This window comes from Sarcophilus harrisii, chromosome 2, assembly GCF_902635505.1.
Source record: "Sarcophilus harrisii chromosome 2, mSarHar1.11, whole genome shotgun sequence".
In the NCBI taxonomy this organism is placed as follows: Eukaryota; Metazoa; Chordata; class Mammalia; order Dasyuromorphia; family Dasyuridae; genus Sarcophilus; species Sarcophilus harrisii.
The window spans coordinates 140,355,614-140,373,198 of NC_045427.1; positions in this window are offsets into that span (position 1 = coordinate 140,355,614).

A 17,585-nucleotide genomic window follows, 5' to 3' on the forward strand; every position below is an offset into this window, starting at 1 on the left:
AGCCTGGGGACTAAGTGGAGTCGCAGCCCATGTGCCTCATTTCCCCTGGACACAAATAGGTACTGCTTATCTCCCAAGGTCGGTCCTTCCACCGTATTGGAGGATCTCTCCCCACCCTCCTCAACTTGATGGCTTCCTCTTGCTGCCATTTCCTGCAGTATGCTCAAGTAGTAATGTTCTTCTGGTCTGTACTGGGAAAATGGACAGCAGTTCTTCCCTCCACCGGTCCCCACCCCACTTTCTACTCCCTAGAGGTCAGTGGTCATTCAGGGAATCAGGAAGTGAAGGGACTGAATTCCAAAGTACAGGAAGGAATGAGCTTGGTTACAGTTCTTGCTCAGCCTTCTCCTTGGCACCAGTTCTACTGTGCCACTTAGGTGCCCTCCAGGTCTAAATATCATGGATCAGATCTGGATCCCAGAGAAGGGATGATAAAACATCCTTCTCACTTCCCTTGGTAGAGAAGTGGAGGACTATGGGTACAGAACATTGCACGGCTGTCAGGAATGGTCACTGTTTTTCTTTGTTTTGATGGAAGGTTGGGTGGAGAGTGAGGTATATTAGGAAATCACCAGGCAGTAAAAACAAAAAAGCAACAATAAACCATAACATAATTCTCTGGCCCTGGGGCTTTTGTCTTTAATTTCTGACTAAGCCTTTCCTGATCAATGGACTCCAACTGAAGGCACCATTCCAAGACTACTATAGTCATAGTTCTACTGTGCTTTGCCATGCTCAGGTGGCATCTGGGGCATTCTGTTCTGGGTGTCAGCTTTTAGGCAGAACACTGTTAAGCCTGACATCGTCCAGAGCCGGGTGAGCCAGATGGAAGGACATCACAATGACCTTTCACTGCCTCCCCCAACAAGGACCAATTGAAGGAACTCAGAATGTTGTTCAGAAGAGAAGACTCAGGTGGGACAGGCTAGGTTAGCTCTCTTTGGTGTCTGAAAATCCGCCATGTGAATGAAGGATTCTACTGTTTGAATTTGACATTGGAACCTAAGAGCAGCTCATGGAAATCACGAAGAGATACATTTAGGTTTGATGTTCAGAAAAGCTTATTAATATCTAAAAGTATCAAATTGTAAAACTATCAAAGAAGCATAAACTTAGAGCTAAAAGGGACCTCACTGGATCCAATTTCCTCAGATTGATGAAGAATCTGAAGAAACTAAGGCATTGAGGAATTAAATGACTTGCCCAGGTCACATAAGTAATGTCCGAGCCTATATTAGAATGCAGGTCCTCTTGAATCCAAGCCCAATGCCCTGTACAAGAGGCCAGCCTGTCTTTCAAGCTGTTTTCCTTCCTTGAAATCTGGATGATGACTTATTGGGTCCAACAGAAAAGATATTGCACTAGATGGTCTCAGCTCTTATTTCCTAAGATTCTGTCATCTCTCAGATCCAGACTAACTTTACATTTTCTCTCTCTCTCTTTTTTCTGCTTATTGACACCTTAAGTAGAGCCCTTGGTCTGTCATCTACTGCTTCTTCCCCTTGTACCTCCCGTCACCAAGTCATCATCAGACCCAACAAACTACAAGTCTGCTTTCTTTCACCAGCTGGGTGATGTGGTAGAAGAACAATGAACTAGAATTAGGAAAGCTCAAGTTCAAATCCAGCATTAGATGCTTGCTAGCTGTGTGACTCTAGTCAAGTCAAGCCATCTAACCACTGTCTGCCTCAGTTTCCTCATCTATAAAATGGAAATAATAATGGTACCTGTCGCCTTGAGTTGTTGTGAAATGATATTGGTAACATCCTTTGCAGACCTTAAACTACTGCATAAACGCTAGCTGTGATTGTAATTTATTTACAAAGGGAAAGAGAAAATTACAAGTGAGTAAAAAAACGAACTCAAACTGGGAAGTGCCGTGAAAATCCTCTATTCCCATACATGAGCTTACTTCTAGGCTATTCTGCCCATCTACATTCAGGTATTGAAGTTCTAGGACTTTCAGATTCATAAAAAACTCTTCTTTGATAACAACCCTTGAGATAGGATGTATAAAAATGACCCCTAGCTTCCAGATGGATCGACCAAAGTTCAGAGAATCTAAGTGTTTTGCCCATGATCATCCATCAGCAACAGCCAACATTCGAACTCGGGTGTCTCCTGCCTCCCACTTTATTGCCCTACCCACCACCCTGCCTGTCTTGTATCCCCAGAGGAAGATGGTTTCAGAGCCAGTGGAAGCTGATTTGGCTATTGGTCACCTAGGCTGTCAGCTGGACCAGTTTACTCTTCTTGCCTCATTCTCGGTGATCACTGGGTCTGTGAGTATTCCATTCCCCTTCCTATGGGTCACAGACATGCCTGATGTGATCACAGGACACATGATTACACTCAAGATGGGGAGATTTGAATTCCAGCAAGTGGGAGGTCAAAGACGGGGACAGAGACTTCTGAAAATGGCAGAGAATTTAGATTGATGACTTCCAGTCTATAACCTACTGGGCTCAGCCTGGAGCCTTCTACCATCACCTGTGGGATGTGGGAACATATCACAATTAAAGAGAGTTTCACATCCTGAGCAGCTGCTCTAGTAGGTCACTTCCAGCTCAGGGAAGAGACCGAGAGCCAGGTGGAACAGAAGGGATGGGAGCAGCCTCCAGCCCCAGATGTAAGGTGCCTGGGAGCCCGCACCACCTTGAGAGAAACAAGGAGAAGAACTTGGAGTTCCTGAGCTACCGACAGAGTGAATGATCACCCACTAGGAGGCTTTGCTGTGAATGGAAAAGCCCCAAGGTTATTTCCCTGCCAGTTCCCAGCGGATTGTTGGCAGAGTGGGCGGCTGCCTGGCCTGAGGAAGATCACAAAAGCCCAGGGTGGAGAGCCAGGGCCAGGACACATACTCGGCTTCTTGGAGTTCTAGTCAGTCTGCTCTGCTTCTGTCCTCCAGTCCTGAGTTTGCCATCATCTTTATTTCATCCTATTGTCACTCATTCCCTCTGCAATCTTGGTCAAGTCACTCAGCTTCCCGGGGGCTTCTGTTTCCTCACCTGCAAAATAAGGCTGCTGGGCCAGAAGGCCCCTCCCAGTTCTAACACAACCTAATGAGCTCCTGTTGGTCTCTGGAAATAGGAGATACTTTTTTATTCTGATCATAGATATAACCTTATCTGCTTTCTGTATGACAAAATTTCTTGAAATGATATAATTCTTCCTTCAGCTCTGTTAATAACTCCTTGGTTCCTCTTAAGAAATACTATCTCTTTCTCTGTTGTTTTCTGTCACTTTCTGTTTCTTTGTCTTTATTCCCTGTCTCTGTCTCTTTCTCTTTCTATTTGCCCATCTGAGTGTCTGTCTCTGTCTAGCTTTTTATCTTCCTATGTATCTTTCTGTATGTATATCTACCTATTTTTCTGCATATCTATCTTTCTATTTATCTATCTATCTTTCTGGATATCCATGTATCTTTTTATCTTTCTGTTTTTCTAGCTATCTTTTTGTCTATCTTTCTATCCATTTGTCTATCTTTCTATTTGTCTGTCTGTCTTTCCACCTATATGTCTTTCTATCTCTCTCTATCTGTCTACCTATCTTCCTGCCTATCTATCTCTCTTTTCCTTCCTCCATAATAGAGCCTTTGAATTTTTGACCTGCCATATTAGATTCTCGTACTACCTACGATCAAATCTGGGCCTTGGAAGGGATCTTAAAGATCACCTAATCATAGAATCATATGCCTTTGGAGGTTTGAAGGGCTTTAAAGACTATCAAATACAATTTTTAAAATATATTTTATTTTATAGATGAGGAAACTGAGACCAACTGAAGTTCCCATAATTACTTAGTAGCAAAGCCAAAAGTAGAAGCCAGAACTAGAACTAGAACTCTGTGTCATTTCATTGTACCACTCTGACCCTTTGTAGTCTTTTTTTTCTGTTCTTCTAGTAAGTGCTTTTAAGCTCAAGTGTGCTTCTCCTCTGGATCCAGCTGGGTGACAAAGTGGATAGAATGCCAGTCCTGGAGTCAGGAGAACCTGAGTTCAAATCTGGCCCCAGACACTTAACTAGGGAAAGTCACTTAATCCTGTTTACTTTAGTTTCTTCATGTGTAAAATAAGTTGGAAAAGGAAATGGCAAATCACTCCAGTTATTTTTGCTATGAAAACCCCAAATGGGGTCAGGAAGAGTATACAATTGAAACAACTGAGCAACAACAAAATTTCTTCTCCTAGGCTTCACCTGTCTCCCTGGACCAGCAAAGGATGCCTTTCTTCCTCCATCTCTGGTAGCAAATGCCCCATTTCTTCCTTGGGGATCATAATGCTCTTTGGGATGATATTAAGCAATTGCCATCTTTCTGGGAAGTTGGAATGTCTTCCTTTTTTTCTCTTAAATATTTCAAGACACATGAGAGTCCCCACTCACAATTTGACACAAGCATTTTCATTGCCTGCTGTAACAGGAAGAACATAAGTCGCATCCATTTTTGCCCCACCTTCACGTTAAATGTTTTGAGTTCCTCCAAGAAGGAGAGCTGTTTGTCTTGCTCTAGCTGACTGGGGGGGACAAAGGAAAGACATTGTTTAACAGTGGAAGGGAAGAGAGCCTTTGGCGTGACCAAGATGTCGGGAATGTTCTCAGGCTCTGCTCCCCATCAGGACAGGGTGAGTGACTCACAAGATGAATGAGACATGAGAGAGGGACATTGCTCTGTGACCTCAAGCTCTTCAGATGAGGGAGCAACTACCAACTTGTCAAATGCAGGAAACTCAGTTCTGAGCCAAACTCCCTGAAAGCAGCTTGCCAAAGGAGGGTCCTCAAGGGACCAGGATGCCAGAAGAAGATTTAAAGCTAGCCCAGGAAGCTGAGGCTCGATGAGGACATTTCAAACGCACGAGGGTCTCATCACCTAAAAGAGACTGAGCAGAGCTCTAAACTGGACAGTGCTCTAAGCTCATCTAGTTTCAACCCAGCTCGGCCAATATTTATGGGACACCTGCTACCCAGGTCTTCCTTCCTGTCTGCAGTCCTCATTGGACACTGTCCTGTCTTCTTGGTACCAGGCCAAAGCCTCCCAGAAGGCAGCCACCATGGCTTGTTGGTTAATCAGCCTATTAATATTTACTAAGTACTTACTTCAGGCTAAGAACTGTGCTAAGAGCTTGTGATAAAAGGAAAGACAAAAGCAGGTCCTCTCTTCCTCAGGAGCTCACAGTCTAAAAAGGAAGAAAATTCAAATGACTGTGCAGAGAAGATAGAGGCTGTACAAGTCTTTCATCCCAAATATCTGAAACACATTTCTTTGTAAAAATATTATAAGAATATTATGTGCAAGGTCTTACTAGAATAATTCACAGTTCCACCAACCATGAGTTAGAGTGTGTAGATATTGTGATCACTGTTTTCCAAATGAGAAAAGTGAGATTCAAGGGTAAATGAAAAATCAATTATTTAATAAGCATTCATTGGGTGCTCATTATATGCCATGTGCTATGTTGGATAGAAAGACAAAGATGTCACTGTCCCTGCCCTCAGAAAGCTTGCTTCTGAAGGAAGACAACAATGACATATATAAATATACAATCATTTTCCACATGGGAAGCATTTTTCCTTGCAGCTGAGAATCAGGAAAAGTCTTGTGGAGGAGATGGTCTTAGAGCTGAGCTCAATCAAATACCATTAAGTAGCGACTATAAGCCAGCCATTGTACTAATAAGCTCTGAGGATACAAAGAAGGGCAACAAATAGTCTCTTGCCCTTGGAAAAACCCACAATCTAATGATTTTTGACCACTAAAAGAAAGCCAGAATTTAGAGATAAAAAACTAATAGTGCTTCCAGAAAATAAATAGCAACATATATGTTCTCCCCCTTGGCAAACATTAGAGGTTATTAGGGGAGAATACTGTATACTTTGACAAAGTATATTGTATTGGGTATTTTTATTTAACTATATTTCTTTATAAGGAAAAGTTACAAGGAAGGATTCACTTCTCTGAGAGGGAAGTGGGAAAGAATGATGGATCCATTTCTAGAAATGACTGAAGTAAAACAAAAGATACCTATAAAACTCATTTAAAACAACAAAAAAAGAAAGGGAAAGTTTAAGATGATGGTCTTAATATTATAGATAACAAAACTGAAACTAGGATGGGTTCTTTTCTAAACTCAAAAAAAAATTTGGGTTGAGTTAAGAGAACCAGTTTTCAATTATGAAAGGATATTGACAAATGTCATTATCCCTTTGCTTTTCCACACCTTGATGGAAAAGTTGCCCATAATTTAGAGAAAGTGTTTAATCCCTTTCTTTCTGCTACAAGATGCTACTTCTCAAAATTCATTTTACCTGATGCTGAAATGAAATCTGGTTCCTTTTAACTTGTCTTCATTGGCCCCATTTCTGTCTTCTGATACAAAACAGAAAAAGTTTAATCCCTCTTCTCCAAAGCAACTTTTAAAACATTTTAACACCAGCATGATAATTCCTTCTTGTGTTTTTTTACTTAAGGTCAGATGTTAGATATCCACATTTCTTTTTGCCAAAGTTCCTCTTCTGTTATGGTTTCTAGAACACTTTCACCATTTCAATGACCCTCCTCTGGGTCACTACCCTTCTTAAAATAATATGCCCAAATTGAACATGATATTCCAGCTGTGGTCTAATTAACACAGAACATACTGGGATTTCTTCCTTCCTTCCTGTACTTCTGCACGCATATGACAAAATCCTAATAGCCTAATAGCCAATTTTGGACCCCTTAAAAGTATTAAGTGACTTAAATTAAACTTAGCTACAACTCAGTTTTTTAAACAATTAAATATAATTTCCCATCATTAGAATATAAACTCTTTGAAGACAAAAACTGTTTAGTTTTTCTCTTTTCCCAGTGTCTAGTACAACTGCTTCCATACAGCAAGCAATAAATTAATGCTTATTTTTTAATTATAGCTTTTTTATTTTCAAAATATGTACATGGATAATTTTTTTATTATAGCTTTTTATTTACAAGATGTATGCATAGGTAATTTTTCAGCATTGACAGTTGCAAATCCTTTTGTTCCAATTTTTTCCCTCCTTCCCCTCACTTCTTCCCCCAGATAGCAGATTGACCAATACATATTAAATATGTTAAAGTATAAGTTAAATACAATATATGCATATATGTCCAAACAGTTATTTTGCTGTACAAAAAGAATAGGACTCTGAAATATTGTACAATTAGCTTGTGAAGGAAATCAAAAATGCAGGCGGACAAAAATAGAGGGATTGGGAATTCTATGTAGTGGTTCATAGCCATCCCCAGAGTTCTTTCCTTGGGTGTAGCTGGTTTAGTTCATTACTGCTCTATTGGAGCTGATCTGGTTCATCTCATTGTTGAAGAGAGCCATGTCCATCAGAATTGATCATCATATAATATTATTGTTAAAGTGTATAGCAATAATATTCCATAATATTCATATACAATAACTTATTCAACCATTCTCCAACTGATGGGCATCCACTCAGTTTCTTGCCACTACAAAAAGATCTGCCACAAACATTCTTGCACATGTGGGTCTCTTTCCCTCCTTTAAGATATCTTTGGGATATAAGCCCAATAGTAACACTGCTGGATCAAGGGGTAAGCACAGTTTTATAGTCCTTTGAGCTTAGTTCCAAATTGCTCTCCAGAATGGCTGGATGTATTCACAATTCCACCAATAATGTATCAGTGTCCCAGTTTTCCCACATCCCTCCAACATTTGTCATTATTTTTTCCTGCTATTTTAGCCCACCTGAGAGTTGTGTAATGGTATTTCTTAATTTGTAATGCTTGTTGTATTAAATTGAACTCAACTAGAAATGACGATGGTTTTGAGACATACACAAAACGTGATTCTGAGCCACTTGCAACTTACATTCTTGAAAGGGATATGAAACATGAAGATATAGAACCATAATATAAGGCAGGATGTGACAAAAGTCATTTGAAAGGTAGAAAAAAAGTTTATAGGAATTTAGAGAAAAGGAAAATAACATAGTTGGGGGCCAACAAAAGAAGGCTTCTCATAAGAAATGTGACATCAACAGGATGATAAAGGACAGATGGGATTTGGATTAAGGGCATTCTAGGCAAGTGTCAAACAACATGAAAAAATGTTTACTTGGGAGTGAGTAGTGAGTGAATCTAGAGGACAGTGAAGAGACTGGATTATCTGGGAAGTTCACAGTAAGGAACAGTAGAAGATAGGGTTCCCAGAATCAAATCATTTCAGAGTTGAAAGGGATCCCAGGCACCATCTAGACTAATCCTTGACTGAAAAAGAATTCCCACTACAATATCTGTTGAACAGTTCCTCAGTCTTTAAAGGCTTCCACTGAAGAGGAACCTACTATCTCCCAAAAGTAGTCTTTTGTCATTTTGGCCAACTCATTGCTCAGAAGATTTTTTTCTTACTTTTTTTTTTAACATCATCTAAAATCTTTTTTGGTGATTTTTTTAACCTATTGCCTTTGGTTCTATTCCTGGGGCCAAATAAAAACAGTCTAATCCTTCTTCCATGTGATGGCTTTTTAAATATTTAAATACTCTGAAATATAATTATATTCCTCCCACGTTATCTCCAATTCTCTTAGTTCAACCTTCATATGGCATGATTTACCCTCCTGGTTGCAGTCCCTCTAGATGCTCTCCAGTTGGCTTTTTGGGACCATCTTTTCCACACTGGGTAGAATAAATAGGACCAGACTGTGAAGGGACTTGAATATCAAAATGAGGAGTCTGTACTTCAACATGTTGGTATTGACCAATAACAAAAAGTTTTGAGAACAAAGAAATGGCACAATTAGTGAGCTACAAACAGAAGATTAATCTGAGATGGTATCAGGATATACCTGAGTAGGTAAAAACTGAAAGCAGGAAAATAATACTCTCTGCTAGAGGTAATGAGGATCTAGATTATGGGTGGGGGCAGTAAAGCTGGAAAATGAAGACAAAAGGGAGATAGATTGGATAGGAAAGTGGCAAATCATTAGAACTTGTTTATTGATTATATGTGAGGGTGAGAAAGAGGGAAGATTCAAAGATAATAGTGAAGTCAAAATAAAATTTATGTAGCACATTAAGTTTTCAAAGCTCTAAAAATAATGTATATGTGTATATAGGTATATAAAAATATTCACATGTAGGTATATATAAGTGAATATACATATATATGCATGTCTATATATACCTACCTACTTATATTTAGCAATATACCCATAGATAGGTTTTCACATAGCTCAATAATTCTTACTATATATAAAAATATGTGTGTATTTATATATACATACATATATATATATATATATATATATATATGCACATACACACACACCCCTACGTGAAGGCATATATATATAATGAAATATAGGTATATATACATACACTTATAACAGCTACATAGGTATGTATTTGTGTGTACATGTATTTGTGTGTATCTATCTATCTACATATAAAATCTCATTTGATTCTTCCAACAATCCCCTGAGGCAAGTACTATTATTATACCTATTCTATGGCTGAGAAAACAGACTGAAGAGCAGTTAAGTGGCTTCATAATAAAATGTTTGAGTGAAAATCTGAAGTTGGGTCTTCCTAAGCCCAATTAGGGAGGTTTTAAGACTTTGAGTTTGAATATCTGAGAGGCTGGTGATCAGTAGAAATAGGAAATTTAGAAGAAGAGGTATACTTCAGGTTATTCATACGTTCTATTTATCAGATAGCTTCGATTGTGGTTTGTGTAGATGTAAGCTTCCAGAGACTATGTTGTCTTTCTTGGATTTGTGGTCTTCAGGGCAGGGTTGTTACCTAAGTGATTCAGAAATGCTTTTTGATTATGGAAGGACTAAAGTCATAGTGGAGATGCTGGTAATGGAAGAGGTACTTGCTGCTGCTGCTGCTAGTTTTGGTGTTGTTGGTAGTAGTGGATGATGAAGCTGATGAGATCTGACACAACATTAAGAGCTCTATAGTGTCTAGGACAAGAGAGGTGATAGTCTCACTCTAATATGGCTCATTTTTAGACCTAGTCTTTCTCCATCCAGTAAATTGTCAGTGCCCTGGCAATGCCTTCTTTTTTGGCCTAGTGTCTCCTCCCTACTCTTTTTCTGTGCATCTCTTTTATCTAGAATGTTTCCATATCCCTTGCAACCTCAATAATGAGCATTTTCATCCTTTTTCTGTGACATCAGGGATAGCAAATTAATCAAATGCACAAGACATTGCCCCTTCCTATAGAGTACCTGATCTTGAAATCTTGGAAGGCCAGGCTTGCTGTTAAGAGGATTATTGTTCAGTCATGGATATGACTAGCTGGTCCTTCAGATTCCTTCCTGCCCTGAGATTCTGTGACTATGTTGGTGACCATGATGATGGAAAATAATATGGCAGTAGAACAAATGTCTATCAGGTTTGCATTTGAATCTGGGAGATCTCAATTAAAAAACCCAATTCACTCTAATTTATACTAGGTGCCCAGTACTAGGTTCCAGTGAGGGACAGGAGAAATAGAGGACATCATTCCTTTCTTGAAGTAACTTATAATTTCCTGACAAGGCTTCTTTGAGATAATGAAGAACAATACAATACAGCAGACAATAATATTCTATACTGAATAGAATTGACTGCTAAAAAGTGCCCCTCCACCCCCTAATCTTATTGTTCTCAAACCAGCCATCTCCCTTCCATGCTGGCAGTGAAAACTCTTGGTGAAGTTTCCCACTTCCACCACTGTCCTGTGACTCACTACCCCACCCTCAGTTTTCCTCCTACATGGTGAGAATCATTCATACCTCCCTCGCCCTCCCTGAATGTAAAAGTATAAAACAAGGAATAGTCATACAGACAAAGTATGCTCTGGATAAAAAATTGGGAGGTCTAGATTCAGCTTGGTTTCTATACTACTTTGTGATACTGGTGTGTGTGTGTGTGTGTGTGTGTGTGTGTGTGTGTGTGTGTGCAGATACCTATTGCTTTTGTTCCTCTGCTTATAAAAGGAGGATAAGAACCTTTGTCTTGCCTGCTTTCCTATGGTTGCTGTAGGCTAAAGTGAAAAAACAAATATGACAATGCATTGGAAAAATAGATGCTTAAAATATTGTTCAAATGTAAGAGATTAGATCAAATCAAACATGTTTAGTAGTTATGGCCTAAGGGATAATCTACATTTTCTTTGTAAGGACAGAAGTGAGCAGGGACCATACAGGTGACACCATCATTTTAATAATAATAACAACAACAATTAGTGACATGCAAAGCATTTTTCTCACAATAAACTAGTTAGTTAAATGGCATATATATATATATATATATCACTTGTGGTAACTAGGCAATGTGATGGATAGATGTGGATGTTTAAGCCACAAGTTAGGAAAACTCATCTTCCTGAGTATAAATGTGGCTTCAGATTTTTACTAGCTGGGTAACTCTGTGCAAGTCACCTCAGTTTATCCTCAGTTTATCATTTGTAAAATGAACTGGAGAAGGAAATGGCAAACCACTCCACTATCTCTGCCAAGAGAACCTCAAATGGGGTCACAATAAGCTGGACATGACTGAAAATGACTGAACAGCAACAAAAATAAATATCACTATTCTTCCCTTAAATCTCATAAGACAATGACTCAGGGAGATTAAATCATTTGTCCATAGCTTCATAGCTAGCAAGTGCTGGGGTTCAGATTCCCAATTTCAACTCCAGTATTTTAGGCAGAGAACTCCTCCAGTTTCAACTTGATTTGAGGGACCATGGAAATATTATATTTCCTGAAATACCTCACACTTCCAGAGTACCATAAGATTAATAAAACTTTCCTTTGCAACAATCCTTTTTTGATGAATTGATGAATTTGGATGAATTAACCTACCTTGCTCTAAGTATTGGCTCTCTCATAAATAGTGCAAATGTTGTTATTCCCACTTTAGAGATGAGAAAAATTGAGACCTCAAGAAGTTATATGAATTGTCCATGACTCATAGCTAGTAAGGATAGGATTCAAATCCAATCTCCTGACTCTATGTTCAGCACACTATCCCTTATACTATACTGTGTCTCCTGCTGTATTCCCTGAAATTCTAAGATTAGGTATTTTTTCCTTTAGGTTAAGGCTTTATGGTGAGAGAGACAGAGAGACAAAAACAAAGACAGAGATAGAGAGATAGTAAGAGAGACAGAGACAGAGATGCAGAGACAGAGACACAGAGAAAAACAGAGAGACAGATACAGACAGAAGACAGAGACAGAGAGAAAGAGACAGGGACAGGGACAGAGAGAGACAGAAAGACAGAGGGACAGAGAAAAAAAGAGAGAAAAAGAGAGAGAAAGAGAGACAAAGAGACAGAGAATACAGATACACAGAAATCTGAAGAGACAATGACATGTGTTACTTATTATTAGAATCTTTTCATAAATTCATTTCTCAATTGTTTCCCAAGTGATTTCTACTGGAGGGCTGGGTCCTGAGGGAGTGGGATGTAAGGGTATGAGAAGAAAGAATAAATCCACAACATAAGGCACTGACCAAGGAGGACAGACATGTTTGGATCACTGAAAAGGAACTTCTGGCAGGCAGGGATTAAGGTGTACCTGAGACTGGAGACCTCAGTCCTATTCTCAAGCAAGATGAGACTCCAAAGGCAAGCCAAGAATGTCTCCTTCCATTTTCAGGTGAATGACCTGGTTCAACCTCCCAATTTAGGATCCCAGTTTTATAATGGAAAAGCATTCTCAAGTTTATCTAGCCTAAGTCCCTCTGGTTATAACTGAGTTCCAAAGAGGGGAAGTCACTTAGAGACTCAGAGAATGTTTTACTAGAAGGACCTTAAGACTGTTTCATTCACTGAGTGCCAGAAACTGAGGCTGAGAAGCACAGAGACCCAGAGAAGGAAACCTGGGGGTACCATGGACAGGGCTCGCCTCCTTCATATTCACGCCTTGGAGAGTCAGGAGCCTTGAACAGGTCTATCAGCGTTCTGCATGGGCCAGGGCTTGCTTTGGGCAGATCTCCCCATTCATAGGCACTTTCTCCTTTGGCTAGAGTATGGCCCTAGCTGACGGCCGGTCTGGGAGGGTGTCCTGCAGAGTTGGGCCTTGCAGTGCTAGAAGGGTTAACGACTGCTCCCCGGGAAGCACAGAGGGAGGAGATGTCTCTGACAGCTGTAGTGATAGTCATCACTTCTCCATCGCTGCTAATAACATGTTTAGCTTTCTCACTTGAGTGTTTGGCTGTCGCCTCCTACGTGCCAGGAGCTGTGTGTCTCCCGGGCACCGAGGTGTGGGGGCGCTTTACACCAAAGAGTAAGAGTTGGTGCTTCAACGGAGGTGGTGGAGACCTGTGGGAGTCCCAGGAACCACGGCCCTTTCCCATCCCCTGCCCACCTTCCTTCAGTTTACAGAATTAAAAAACCCTAAACCCTCCTCCCTTGAAAAGGGAAATTAAAATAAACAAATGCCCAATATCCAGCAACAAACAGGGTTGTTCCTGGGGGATGGGATGGGAAGAGGGGACATAAATTAAATAAAAAGTCCCATCTTTGCTCTGAAGGAGCTTGAGAGAGAGAGACTATAGTCACACTTAGTGAAGAGGCAAAGTTGAACTAAATAACACTCTAAGTACTAGAATTATTTTTCCCTGGGGCAAAGATAATTATGGGAGAAGGATGGTATGCTGGCAATGGTAGTCAAGAACCAGTTGACAACCACTGGAAGTGAGAGGGCTCATAGGGGTATTGGTTGCAGAGGAAGGGAATGAGATGTCCTCCTGACCCTCTCCAGGGTCTTCTCTAGAAGTTTCAGTCACCAATGAGCCAATGAGATTATCTCATTCAGTCAAATCCCATTTTACTGTATGCTTGTTGTCATCATAGAATCAAGGGCAGCTCTCCCTTTGACTCTCAGAGCTGACAGGAGCTACCTAGTTCAACTTCCTTATTCTATAGCTGAGGGAACTGGAGGCCAAAGTGGTATATGACTTGACATCAAGGAAAAGGAAAGAGCAGGGACTGGAATTCAAGTCCTCGAGTTGTAGATTAATGTTCTAACTTCTTTTTTCAAAAACAGGTACCTTAAGGCAGTTGGCTCCCCAGCTGCTCTGCCTTCTGGTTGAGAATCTATAATTCTTTGTGGGGAAGGATGGCAGATCATGAATCAGCCAACAAATATTTACTGAGCTCCTGCTACGAGCTTGGCCCTGGACTAGGTGGATGTTATGGGATATACAGAGAAATTTAAGATCTGGACTCCCCCCCTCGAAGATCTTAACATGAATTAACCAACAGGCATTTATTAAATGCCTACTATGTGTTAGGTGTTTGGATACAAAGAGAAAAATGAAATTGTCCTTGATCCTAAAGAACCTATATTCTATGAAAGAAGTATATGACAGCACGTACTTAAACAGCTTTGACAACATATACTTAAGTAAGTTTGTGTAAAATATATACCTAATAAATACATCCCTGTGGAGAGATAGTGCACAGGCATCCAAATAATCAAATGAATCTGTGGCTTCACTTTAGATATTCCTCCCAGCAATTTACATCACAAATCCATCCATGTTTGCCCACTCTGCCTAATTCGTGTCTATAAATTTACCATGTACTGGCACCCAAAATACTGAAGGTGTTCCATGCTCTCTCCTGATATCACAAAGCTACCTGCCTCACTCAGGCTGTCCGCCTATCACATCTCATCATTGTATGACCAATTCACCTCCTATTACTATTCACTTCCTGGACAATATCTTTTATGCCTGTTCTAAGTTACTCATTGGTTATATGTCTACTCATCCCCAAATTCACTTTTTCCATTGCCCTCTATGTAATATTCATTTTCAGTTGTGTTCTATGCCTTGCAGTTATTTAGCAACACTAACAGAATGTTGGTGTTAAAAGAGAGGTCTTTTTTTTTTTTCTGGTAGAATCTTGGGCTCATTAAAAGAGTTTTGCAGGGGTTTTTTTCAGATTTTTTTTTCTAGAAGAGAAGATTTCAGAGAAACACAGACTTTGAGATTGTCTCATGAGTGACTTTAATTTCAAGAGTCCCTGAATTCAGAAGTTTCACACAGCAGGAGCAATCCAGTCTGATCTTTTCCTTTTCGACTCTGGTTTGAACTCATTGTCCATTTGTATTATCTATCCCAGATAGACATTACAGTGGAGATGCTCTATAGGTTTTTACTTTATTTGGTTTCATACTTTGGGTTAAAGTTAAGGCGGGTTTGGGAATTTATAAGAAATTGATTGTCAAGAAGCTGATGCAAACCAAAATTTTATTAGTATGTAGTGTAGTAAGCAGGGAGAGAAGAAGTAAAAAGCATTCTCTCTCTCTCTCTCTCTCTCTCTCTCTCTCTCTCTCTCTCTCTCACACACACACACACACACACACACACACACACATTCTATGAATATATAGACAGATTTTCATCTCCACAAATACAAAAATTCATCCAGCATGAGAATTAAGGAGTAGTGTTGGGAAAAATACATATTCATAGCATTTTTACTCTTTCTGTTGTTTGCTTGCATTTTGTTTTCTTTCTCAGTTTTTTCCTTCTTGATCTGATTTTTCTCGTGCAGCAAAGATAATTGTATAAAAATGTATACATATGTTGGATTTAACATATATTTTTTAACATATTTAACATGTATTGGATTACCTGCCATCTAGGGGAGGGGGAAGGGAGAAAGAGGGGAAAATTTGGAACACATGGTCAGTGTTGAAAAATTACCCATGCATATGTTTTGTAAATAAAAAGCTTTAAGAGAAAAAGAGAAAAATACATGTTCAAAGTTAAGGTTCAAGTAGGGACGTTTTTATGCTCTAAAAAAGGACTTATATAGAAAAAGTAATCAAATTGCAAAGTGGAATGGACATTTCTAGAAAGACTTGGATGTGATAGAGAAGTTCTCCAGATCATTTGTTTATACTAGGCTTAGGTGACAGGGGGAGTTTGTTGAGAAATTGAAAACAGGTTTGAGTTGATTATCTGAGGCAGAAAAGGAGGAGTGATACCCAGGCCACTAAGGCAAGAGTTTTATCCAATCAGAAACTGTGAGCATTGACTGCTTGACACAAGACTAAAATTGGTCAGAACTACAGAAAAGTACAAAACTGTCTGCCATGTAGTTTTATGGGTATTAGGACCACTTAGCCTAAGTGACTACCACTGGAGTCCTATCATTAAAACTATAACATCAAATAGTATAAAAATTGCATTTGTCACAGTAGGGAATTCAAATATATCCCATAATCTGTGCCCCAAGTAATTCTTCATCCAGTTGATCTTTGTTGTATGGATTGTCATGTCAAATTCTTTTGAATTATTATAAATTTCTTCTAGGAGGCTCTGAAATAGTCTGGAGCTTAATGCAACTAATACAATGTCATCCACAAAGAGAGATATCTGAAGACCCTCACTATCCACAGAAAACCTCTCCAACTTGAATTCTTGTGTTGGATCTCCATCACAATGTTGAACAACTTTGATGAGCACATGTATCCCTGTTTTATGCCTCACCTGAGATTTATTATCAGAGGGTCATTGAACAAAGTTATTTTTGCTGATATGCCTTTCAAAGAATATTGAATGTTTCTGATGTGTGGATGAGAGATGCCTTATTGGAAAGGACAGTATCAGATGCATTTTGTTCTACCAAATTGAATTTAGGAAGTCAGGACACAGACACATGAAATTACATCTTACAAGAGAAACTATATGCTATAAGTTCTAAATGGTAAGTGAAATTTAACATTTAATAGCAGGGTTCATTGTCTTACAAAAATGAATGTTGAAAATTATCTTTACATGCATTTAGAAAAAATAAAATACTACTGAGGAAAAAAGTGAAGCCTTCAACAATTCCTTTAAATGGGAGATGAATCTGTTATGGTACCTTCACCAAAGGCCCAGAATTGGGACTGCCCTGGGCTCTCAAAGGTTCTGCTAGTTGAGCTCAAACTCTGGCAGGTCTTATCAAGCTGTACAGATTTTGATTATAGATCCAGGAAAAAGGTTGTGTTTTAGGACCAGCCAAGAAAAATCTGGTGAGGTTTAGTATTAGAAGGGTACCTACCAGGGGTGTGTGTGTGTGTGTGGTGTGTGTGTGTGTGTGTGTGTGTGTGTGTGTGTGTGTGTGTATGTTTTCTAGCAGAGAAAGGAGATTTTAGGGAAATAGGGAAATACTAACTTTGAGAATTGTCTCAAAGTAACTCCAATTTTAAAAGTTTTTAAATTCTAGAATTCCACATATTTACATTTTCCCCCGAATTTTTAGATGCTCCGTGCTCATAGAGAAGGAAGAAAGATGGTTCCTATACCATGTTCTACTTGGAACACAAAATTACCAAAGAATTCTAACTGATCCAGAAACTGGCGATGGTGTAGACCAGTGGTTCTCAAACTTTTGTTTTCAGTATCTTTATCCTATTAAAAATTGTTGAGGATCTCTCCAAAGTGTCTTTGTTTATCTAGGTTATATTTATAGATATTTACCATATTGGAAATAAAAACTATTTTTGAATTTGTAGACCCTCTAAAAGGTTTTCAGAGATCCCCAGGATTCTCTAGACCATACTTTGAGAACCACTGGTGTAGACTACAGTCAATCAG